This window comes from Mandrillus leucophaeus, unplaced genomic scaffold (genome assembly GCF_000951045.1).
Source record: "Mandrillus leucophaeus isolate KB7577 unplaced genomic scaffold, Mleu.le_1.0 Scaffold578, whole genome shotgun sequence".
In the NCBI taxonomy this organism is placed as follows: Eukaryota; Metazoa; Chordata; class Mammalia; order Primates; family Cercopithecidae; genus Mandrillus; species Mandrillus leucophaeus.
Genome location: NW_012106230.1, coordinates 644,835 through 653,106, shown reverse-complemented (window position 1 = coordinate 653,106; position 8,272 = coordinate 644,835).

Genomic DNA, 8,272 nt, shown 5'->3' with positions numbered 1-8,272 from the left:
AAAAAAAAAAAAAAGAAAGAATTGTTTCACAAATCAAACCTCAGGTGTCTTCTGATCCACAAGCTCATCAGGTAGTTTGTCAGAATTTCATTTTAGTCCATGGTGTGTTCAGATAGGAGAGTCAGATACACTATTATCCTCTAAATCATGTGACTCACAACCAGAAATTCTGTAAGATTCTAACAACCTAGAGTAACTTATCAGTATTTAAGATCATGTTTCATGGGACACTCCAATTTGCAACCCATGTTACATGGGCTACTCCTCCTTATTAGCACAGCCAATGAGGATGATCCTGTGATGGTTTTCAGCCTAAACAACTGTGTTATGCTTTTAACTGTGAAATAGAATCTAAGAAGAAAAGCAGGTTTGTGGGGAAGGTGAAGGTAAGACAATGAAACTGGGTTTAAGCAAACTGCATCCAAGACATCTCTATGACATTTTATCAGTCGGATTTTTTTTGTTATGAGTGACAGAAGTCAATTGAGACTAACGTAAGAAGAAGAGGAAATGTTGTGGCTTACATAATAAAAAACTCAACAGGACTGGGCACGGTGGCTCAGGCCTGTAATCCCAGCACTTTGGGAGGCCAAGGCAGGCGGATCATGAGGTCAGAAGATTGAGATCATCTGGCTAACACGGTGAAACCCCGTCTCTACTAAAAATACAAAAAAATTAGCTGGGCGTGGTGGTGGGTGCCTGTAGTCCCAGCTACTTGGGAGGCTGAGGCAGGAGAATGGCATGAACTCAGGAGGCAGAGCTTGCAGTGAGCCGAGATCGCGCCACTGCACTCCAGCCTGGGCAAGAGAGTGAGACTCTGTCTCAAAACAAAAAAAAAATGCCAGGCACAGTGGCTCACGCCTGAAATCCCAGCACTTTGGGAGGCTGAGGCAGGCAGATCACGAGGTCAAGAGATGGAGATCATCCTGGCCAATATAGTGAAACCCCATCTCTGCTAAAAAATACAAAAAATTAGCTGAGCGTGGTGGCGTGTGCCTGTAGTCCCAGCTACTCTGGAGGCTGAGGCAGGATAATCGCTTGAAATCAGGAAGCAGAGGTTGCAGTGAGCCGAGATCGCGCCACTGCACTTCAGCCTGGGCAACAAGAGCAAAACTCCGTCTCAAAACAAAAACAAAGAAACAAACAAAAAAACTCAAGAGCTTCACCTGTAGACATGGCTCTGTCAGGTTCCCAGGCGCCTGTTTCTCTCCCTGTCTTACCTCTGCTTTGCCCTGTTATGTTGGCATTTAGGCAGATCTTCCCCCATTCGGCAGCAGTTATGGCCATCAGCAGTTTCAAGCTCTGTCTACCCGAATAACGGAGCTGACAATACCACTTTCCCAAAGATTACAGCAAACACCTTAGGCCTAATTGTGATTGACTCTGATTGGATACCCATCCTTGATCCAATTATTATGACTTAATTGGCTAAGTCTAGTGTGGGTAATAGCCTCTAAGACAGCCCCCCAGTGATGTGATCTTACTCCCTAGTAATCATGGCTTTGTGTAATCCTCTCCTCTTGAGTAACTTACTTCTAACAGTAGAATATGGCAATGTGGAGAGGTTGTCACTTCTGTGATTAGGTTACAAAATATTGTGATTTCATCTTGCTAGCAGACTCTCTCTCTTGCTGGCTTTGACAATGCAAGCTTTCATGTTGGAAAGGCCCACATTGCAAGGAACCTAGCATGGCCTCCAGCCAACAGCGAACAAAGAACTGAGGTCCACAGTCCAACAGCTCTTGAGGAACTAGATCTATGAAACTATGAAAGTGAGCTTGGAAGCAGATCTGATCCCCATTGAACCTTCAGATTAGACCCCAACCCCTGGATGACACTTTGATTGCAGTCTCATGAGAGACCATGATCAGGGGACCCAGCTAAACTCTGCCCAGATTCCTGATCCACAGAAACTGAGAAAATAAGTGTGTTGTTTTAAGTTACTACGTTTTGGATTAATTTGTTAGGCAGCAATAGACAACTAATATATCTGGATTGTGTGACTGTCCCTGAAGGGGCAGATTAGGTCAGTCTCATGTGAACCATGTGGACTGAGGTCAGAGAATAGCCATCTTCCCAAAGGAAAACTAAGATGTAGTTACCAGAAGGGGGTTGGAATATCTGAGCAGGCAAAAGCACCAGCTGCTCACCTCACACATCTATTTGGGAATGTAAGGAGTTGGCAATACAACTAGAGATATAGATTTGGCAGTGATTCATGTATAGGTGATTGTTAAAACTGTAAGAATGGATGAAATTTCCCCCAAAGAGAGGAGAGTCAAGGGCAGATCTCTCGGGAATGGCAACAATTAAGGGGCAGATGGAAAAAGAGACAAAGGTGATTAGGTGAAGGCAGAGGTGTAGGAAGACATATGTTTGATGTTGCCCAAATTCAGCTTAGTTGGCTGGTAAGACATACATCTGAGGAATTGCAACCTTCTGTTAGAAATCTAGGTCTATGTGAGTGACTGTTGAAATCAGGCATGCGGATGATTTTGTCCACCGAGAGAGTATAGATGGAAAAGAAGACCAAGGACTAATCCACACAGAATCTGTATATTTAGGCAACAAGGGAGTAAAGAAGACTCACAGGAAGGGAGCTGAGAAGGAACAGTTGGAGAGGTAGGAGGGAATCCAGGAGAGGCCAGTCTGCCAGAAGCCATGGGCATTTCAAGACTGATATAGTCAATAGTGGCAAGTGCTAAAGAGAGGCTGCGTGTGATGAGAATTGAGAGGAGAATGGTGGATCAGTAATAAGGAAGTCATTGGCTTCCTAGTGGGAACCATTTAGGTGGAAATTGGGGGGCAGAAGTCAGATTGCACAGATTTAAGAATGAGAGAGACATAGGCTGGGTGTGGTGGCTCACACCTGTAATCCCAGCACTTTGGGAGGCAAAGGTGGGAGGATCACTTTAGGTCGGGAGTTCGAGACCAGCCTGGCCAACATGGTGAAACCGCATGTCTACTAAAGATACAAAAATTAGCTGGGTGTGATGGTGGGCACCTGTAATCCCAGCTACTCAGGAGGCTGAGGCAGGAGAATCACTTGAATCCAGGAGGCAGAGGTTGCAGTGAGCCAAGATTGCACCATTGCACTCCAGTCTGGGTGACAGAGTAAGACTCTGTCTCAAAAAAAAAAAAAAAGGAATGAGTGAGCCATGAAGGAGAGATAATACAGAGAGCCAACTAGCATTTCGAGATGCTTCATGACAGGTTGAGGGAAGACTTGAGCATATGAAAAGAGATGCTGAGATGAGAAGTCTGGGCTGCGTCCTTCCACTCCCATCTCGGAGTAATTTCAGTTGTCTTTCTTGAGTTCCATTACATCTTTCTGAGATGGCAAGGTCCAAAGCTGCCCATAAATTTAGGAGTTGGCAAACTTCTATTGTAAAGAGCTGGACAGTAAATATGCCAGGCTTTTGTTGGTCGTATGGTCTCTGTCGCAACTACTTAACTCTGCCATTGTTGTGGTTGTAGAAAGCAGCCATAGACAATGTGTAAACAAGTGAGCATGGCTGTGTTCCAATAAACTTTATTTACCAAAAAACAGGCAGAGGCAGGATTTAGTCCTGTGGGCTGTAGTTGGCTGACCCTTGCCCTAGGTTTATGGAAAGGGATTGGAGATGCAATAAATGGGGCAGTTGATGGAGTAAAGGATGAGAGCTAGACCTCAAGGAAAGAGGTTTACCTCAGAAAGAAGGTACTTAGGTCTATCTGGGCACCTGTTACAGTGTCACTTTCTCTTTTTCTTTTTTTTTTTTGAGACAGAGTTTTGCTCTTGTTGCCCGGGCTGGAGTGCAATGGCACGATCTTGGCTCACCGCAACCTCCACCTTCTGGGTTCAAGCAATTTTTCAGAGTAGCTGGGATTACAGGCACGTGCCACCACGCCCAGATAATTGTTGTATTTTCAGTAGAGATGGGATTTCACCATGTTGGTCAGACTGGTCTTGAACTCCTGACCTCAGGTGATCCTCGGCCTCCCTGCTGGGATTACAGCCTCCCTGCTGGGATTACAGGCGTGAGCCACCGCAGTCGGCCGTGACTTCCTCTTTATGTGTCTGCCTTGCACTCTTCTCAACTGTGAGCACCTTCTGGGCCGGCAGTGTTTCCCAGCAATGGTTCCAGAGCCTTCCATACAGGCAGTGCTCAGACATAGGAGCATTTCAGAGAAGCAGGATGGTAAAGATGAAGAGACACCTTACTGTGGAAGAAGGGGAAATGAAAGAGGCTCACATGGAAAAGCCTGTATCATCATCTCAAGTGAACTAGGAGCTGTGTTAGCCAGACACAGTGGCTCACATCCATAATCCCGGCACTTTGGGAGCCTGAGGCAGGAGGATGGCTTGAGCCTAGGGGTTTGAGACCAGCCTGGGCAACATAAGGAGACCCTGTCTCTACAGAAAAAAAAAAAAATTAGCTAGGTGTGGTTGTATGTTCCTGTAGTCCCATCTAGTTGGCTGAGGCAGGAGTATTGCTTGATCTCAGGAGGTCAAGGCTGCAGTGAGCCATGATGGCACCCCTGCACTTCAGCCTGGGTGACAAAGCAGGACTCTGTCTCAAAAAAAAAAAAAAAAAAAAAAGTCGTGTGTTATTAGCAACTGAGTTACCTCCACTGGTGTTTAAGCAAGGAGGCAACTCTCTCCAGCGTTTCAGATTCAGTTCTTCCAAGAGGCAGAGGTTTAGGGCAGATGGTCTCCCTGTCTCACATTTATAGTATTCTATGTGATACTTTCTATTCTTCAAGACTCAGATGCTGCTTCCTCCAGGAAGCCGTCTTGGATTCCATTCCCCATTGGGAGCAATCCTTCTTTTCTATGCGATTTACCCAAATAGGCATGGAGGGACCCATATCTGTATAGGACAATGGAGGTTAGGGAGGAAGGCAAAGGCAGCACCTCCAGAATAGTCTTGGATTGCTGTGGGGGTGGTGGGAAAGGGAGGTTCCTGCAAAGCCCAGGTGCATTCTGAAATTCCCATAAGAGGAATGAAGAATGTGGAGGTGGGGTAGGGTGGCTAGGAGCCAAGTAGCTCCTGGGTGCATTTTTTTACACTCCTGTAACAGGTTGGACCATGTCTAGCTGTTCCTGACCTCCATTTTTGACTCTCTTGAGAAGGGGTGGGACCATGTGGGGGGTTTGGAAGGTGATGAGTGAAAAAGGAGGGTCCCTCATGCAGCTCATACCTACACACTGGGAATCCAGAGACAGGAGACTGAACTGAGAGGCACCAATGACAGTCCATTCTCTACTGGGCAACTGGAACCCATTTTGTCCAGGAAAGGATGTCTGTGGAACACAGATGGGCCTGTAGTCCAAGGCAAAAGAGGCAGAGAGCTGAGCGTGGAGGCCCTGGGGCAGCTGAATGAATAGTTGAGGGGTGTGTCTTGGTGAGGAAAAAGATGAAAGTTTGTTCAAGGCAAATGATGTCTTTGGAGCAGAGTAGAGGCTGGAGAGATGTGTCCGAGCCCTCCATGATCTGTCCCAGCTGCCTTTTCTTCCTTTCTATTCCCCTTCAGACACCCTAGGTTCCCACTGAATCTCCAACCAATCCTACCATTTCCCCACCTCTCAGCCTTTGTGTTGTTCTCTCTCCTTGGCATTTCCTTGTCTTCATTTTCCCACCTTCTTGTGTCTAAATACTTTCTATTCAAGTCTCAGATGCTGCTTCCTCCAGGAAGCCTTCTTGGATTCCATTCCCCACTGGGAGCAATCCTTCCTTTCTCTGAACTCCTTAAATCTCTCACCAGAGCAGTCATTTAGTAATGTCTCCTAGTAGCAAGGAAATATTGAAGACAGCAGCCATTTCCCAGGAAGTTCTGTGTTTCCCCTCATGCACATTACCCAGGCAAAGGCTCTCCAGAAGCAAGATTGGACAAACACTGTATAAGCTCAGGCCAGTGCAGCCATCTCCTTTATGAACTCCCTGCAGCGGTTTTCTCTCTCTCTGTTATGTTAGGGCCCTGTATTCACAAGTCATGGCCTGTAGCTACCAAAATCCTGGGCACCCTGCCCTCCTCATCCTCCAGAAATCCAAGCTAATTCTGTGTCTCGGTCAGTGCAAGGATAAACTCAGAGGCATTCTTCTCCCACCCCTCAGCTTCCTTTTTCTCATGGTGGCAATGCCACAAGGGGGTCCCTCAACCAGGGAGTGGGCTCTGGGCTGTCCATCTTCTTGTAATCCTGGCACACCCAGGAGCTCTGGATTTCCACATGCCAGTTGGAGGACCCATCTGGCCCTCTCATGGAGCTGACCATCTCTTAGTATCAGCCACACTGGCTGATTTAAATCTTGGCTCTCATTTGGCCAAGGTCAGAGAAGTACGTTTCTTGAATGAACTTAATGATGTACATGTATGTGTGCGCTTCCACAAGAGCCCCAAAGAGATGGACTAACTTTACAGGTGCATGTTAACTCGTGAGTGAACACATCAACCTGCTGTCCTGACCATCCCTGGGCAAGTGAAAGCCCCTGTCCCCACCCCATCAACGTCTTGGTTTCTATTTTTGAAAAGACAAGAAGGTTGGACAAACCTGCAAATTCCCTTTTAGCCACAATCTTTCACTGTGTAGTGGGGTGGGTGTATCTCAGCTCCCTTCTCAGAAAAGTGGTTGACATTCATAGGGAAAGGATTCCTGACAAAAGTGACAGGAATTTGAACCTCATTTCCTGGGAATTGACGCCCTTATGATTTGTGATTTGGACATGGAGGAGTTCATGCCTGAGGATGAAAAGAATGGATTTTTTCTTTTCCCAGACAAGAATCACAGAATGAGCCAGGCGCAGTGTCTCATGGCCGGGCGCGGTGGCTCACGCCTGTAATCCCAACATTTTGGGAGGCCAAGGTGGGTGGATCACAAGGTCAGGAATTTGAGACCAGCCTAACCAACATGGCGAAACCCTCTCTCTACTAGGGGCCGGGCGTGGTGGTGCACACCTGTAATCCAGGCTACTCAGGAGGCTGAGGTAGAAGAATTGCTTGAACCCAGGAGGCGGAGGTTGCAGATTGTGTCACTGCTCTATAGCCTGGGCAACAAAGCCAGACTCTGTCTCAAAAAAATAAAAAAAAGAATCATAGAATGGGCCAGTAGGTGCGGTGGCTCATGCCTGTAATCCCGGCACTTTGGGAGGTCAAGATGGGAAGATTGCTTGAGCCCAGGAGTTCAACACCAGCCTAAGCAACATAGCAAGTCTTTCTTAAAAAAAAAAAAAAAATTAGTTGGGTGTGGTGGCACGTGTCTGTAGTCTCAGCTACTTGGGAGACTGAGGCAGGAAAATCACTTGAGCCTGAAAGGTCTAGACTGCAGTGAGCTGTGATGGACTCCAGCCTGGACAACACATCAAGACCCTGTCTCCAAAAAGAGAAAAAAGAAAGGGGGTCATAGAATCTTATTCTCATTAGCAATACCACAAAGATTTTCTAGACCGTTCAGTATAGTAGCCACTAGCCTCATGCGGCTGTATAAAAGTAAATAAAATGAAATAAAATTTAAAAGTCACTTCCTCAGTCACTGTAGCATATTTAAGTGCTCAACAGTCACATGTAGCTAGTGGCTACTATATTGTTTGATGACTGAGAGAAACATGCTCACCCATCTAAACCCAAAGAATGGAACCAGAGGCACAAGGAACAGGGAAAGTGAGACTTTTAATGACAGTCTTGCAAGATTGGATGTCTGATAGGCAGGCACAACCAGGACAGTTACAACAAGCAATTTATCCCCTAGTACGCAAGTCCCTCCCCGCGATCCTCATAGGCTGAGTACTATGGGGTCACAATCTTCCCCAGCATCGCCTAGTAGTTGTTGGGCTGGGGCTTTAGGTGTTTTCTTCAGGATTGCCCTGCTGCATTTTGTTGCAGCCCATAATGCATTGCAGCCATCTTGAGGGTCCTTCAACTATTTGACTAATGATCCAGGTATGATCAGGCAAGCTGATAAAGTTAGCTATCTTTCAAGCTAAACTCAACTCTTTGGTTCAGGTGAGGGCAGCTAAGGGGCCCCAATTAGCAGGTGCCAGCTATTAAGGTAGGGGCTTAGCGGATCTTGTTCTCCTGTGGTTTGTGGACCCAAGCCTATTTGAGGCATTTTATTTTAAAAATGGACCAGGATATATGTAATTTTGGACAATGATGCAGATATAGAACATTTCCATCTTCTCACAGAAACTTCTATCAGGACTGCGCTGTTCCAGACCAACGTTTTGCAAACGAGGAAACTGAAGCTAAAGAGGAAACATGACCTCGCCGAGCTTTTTTTTTTTTTTTTTTTTTT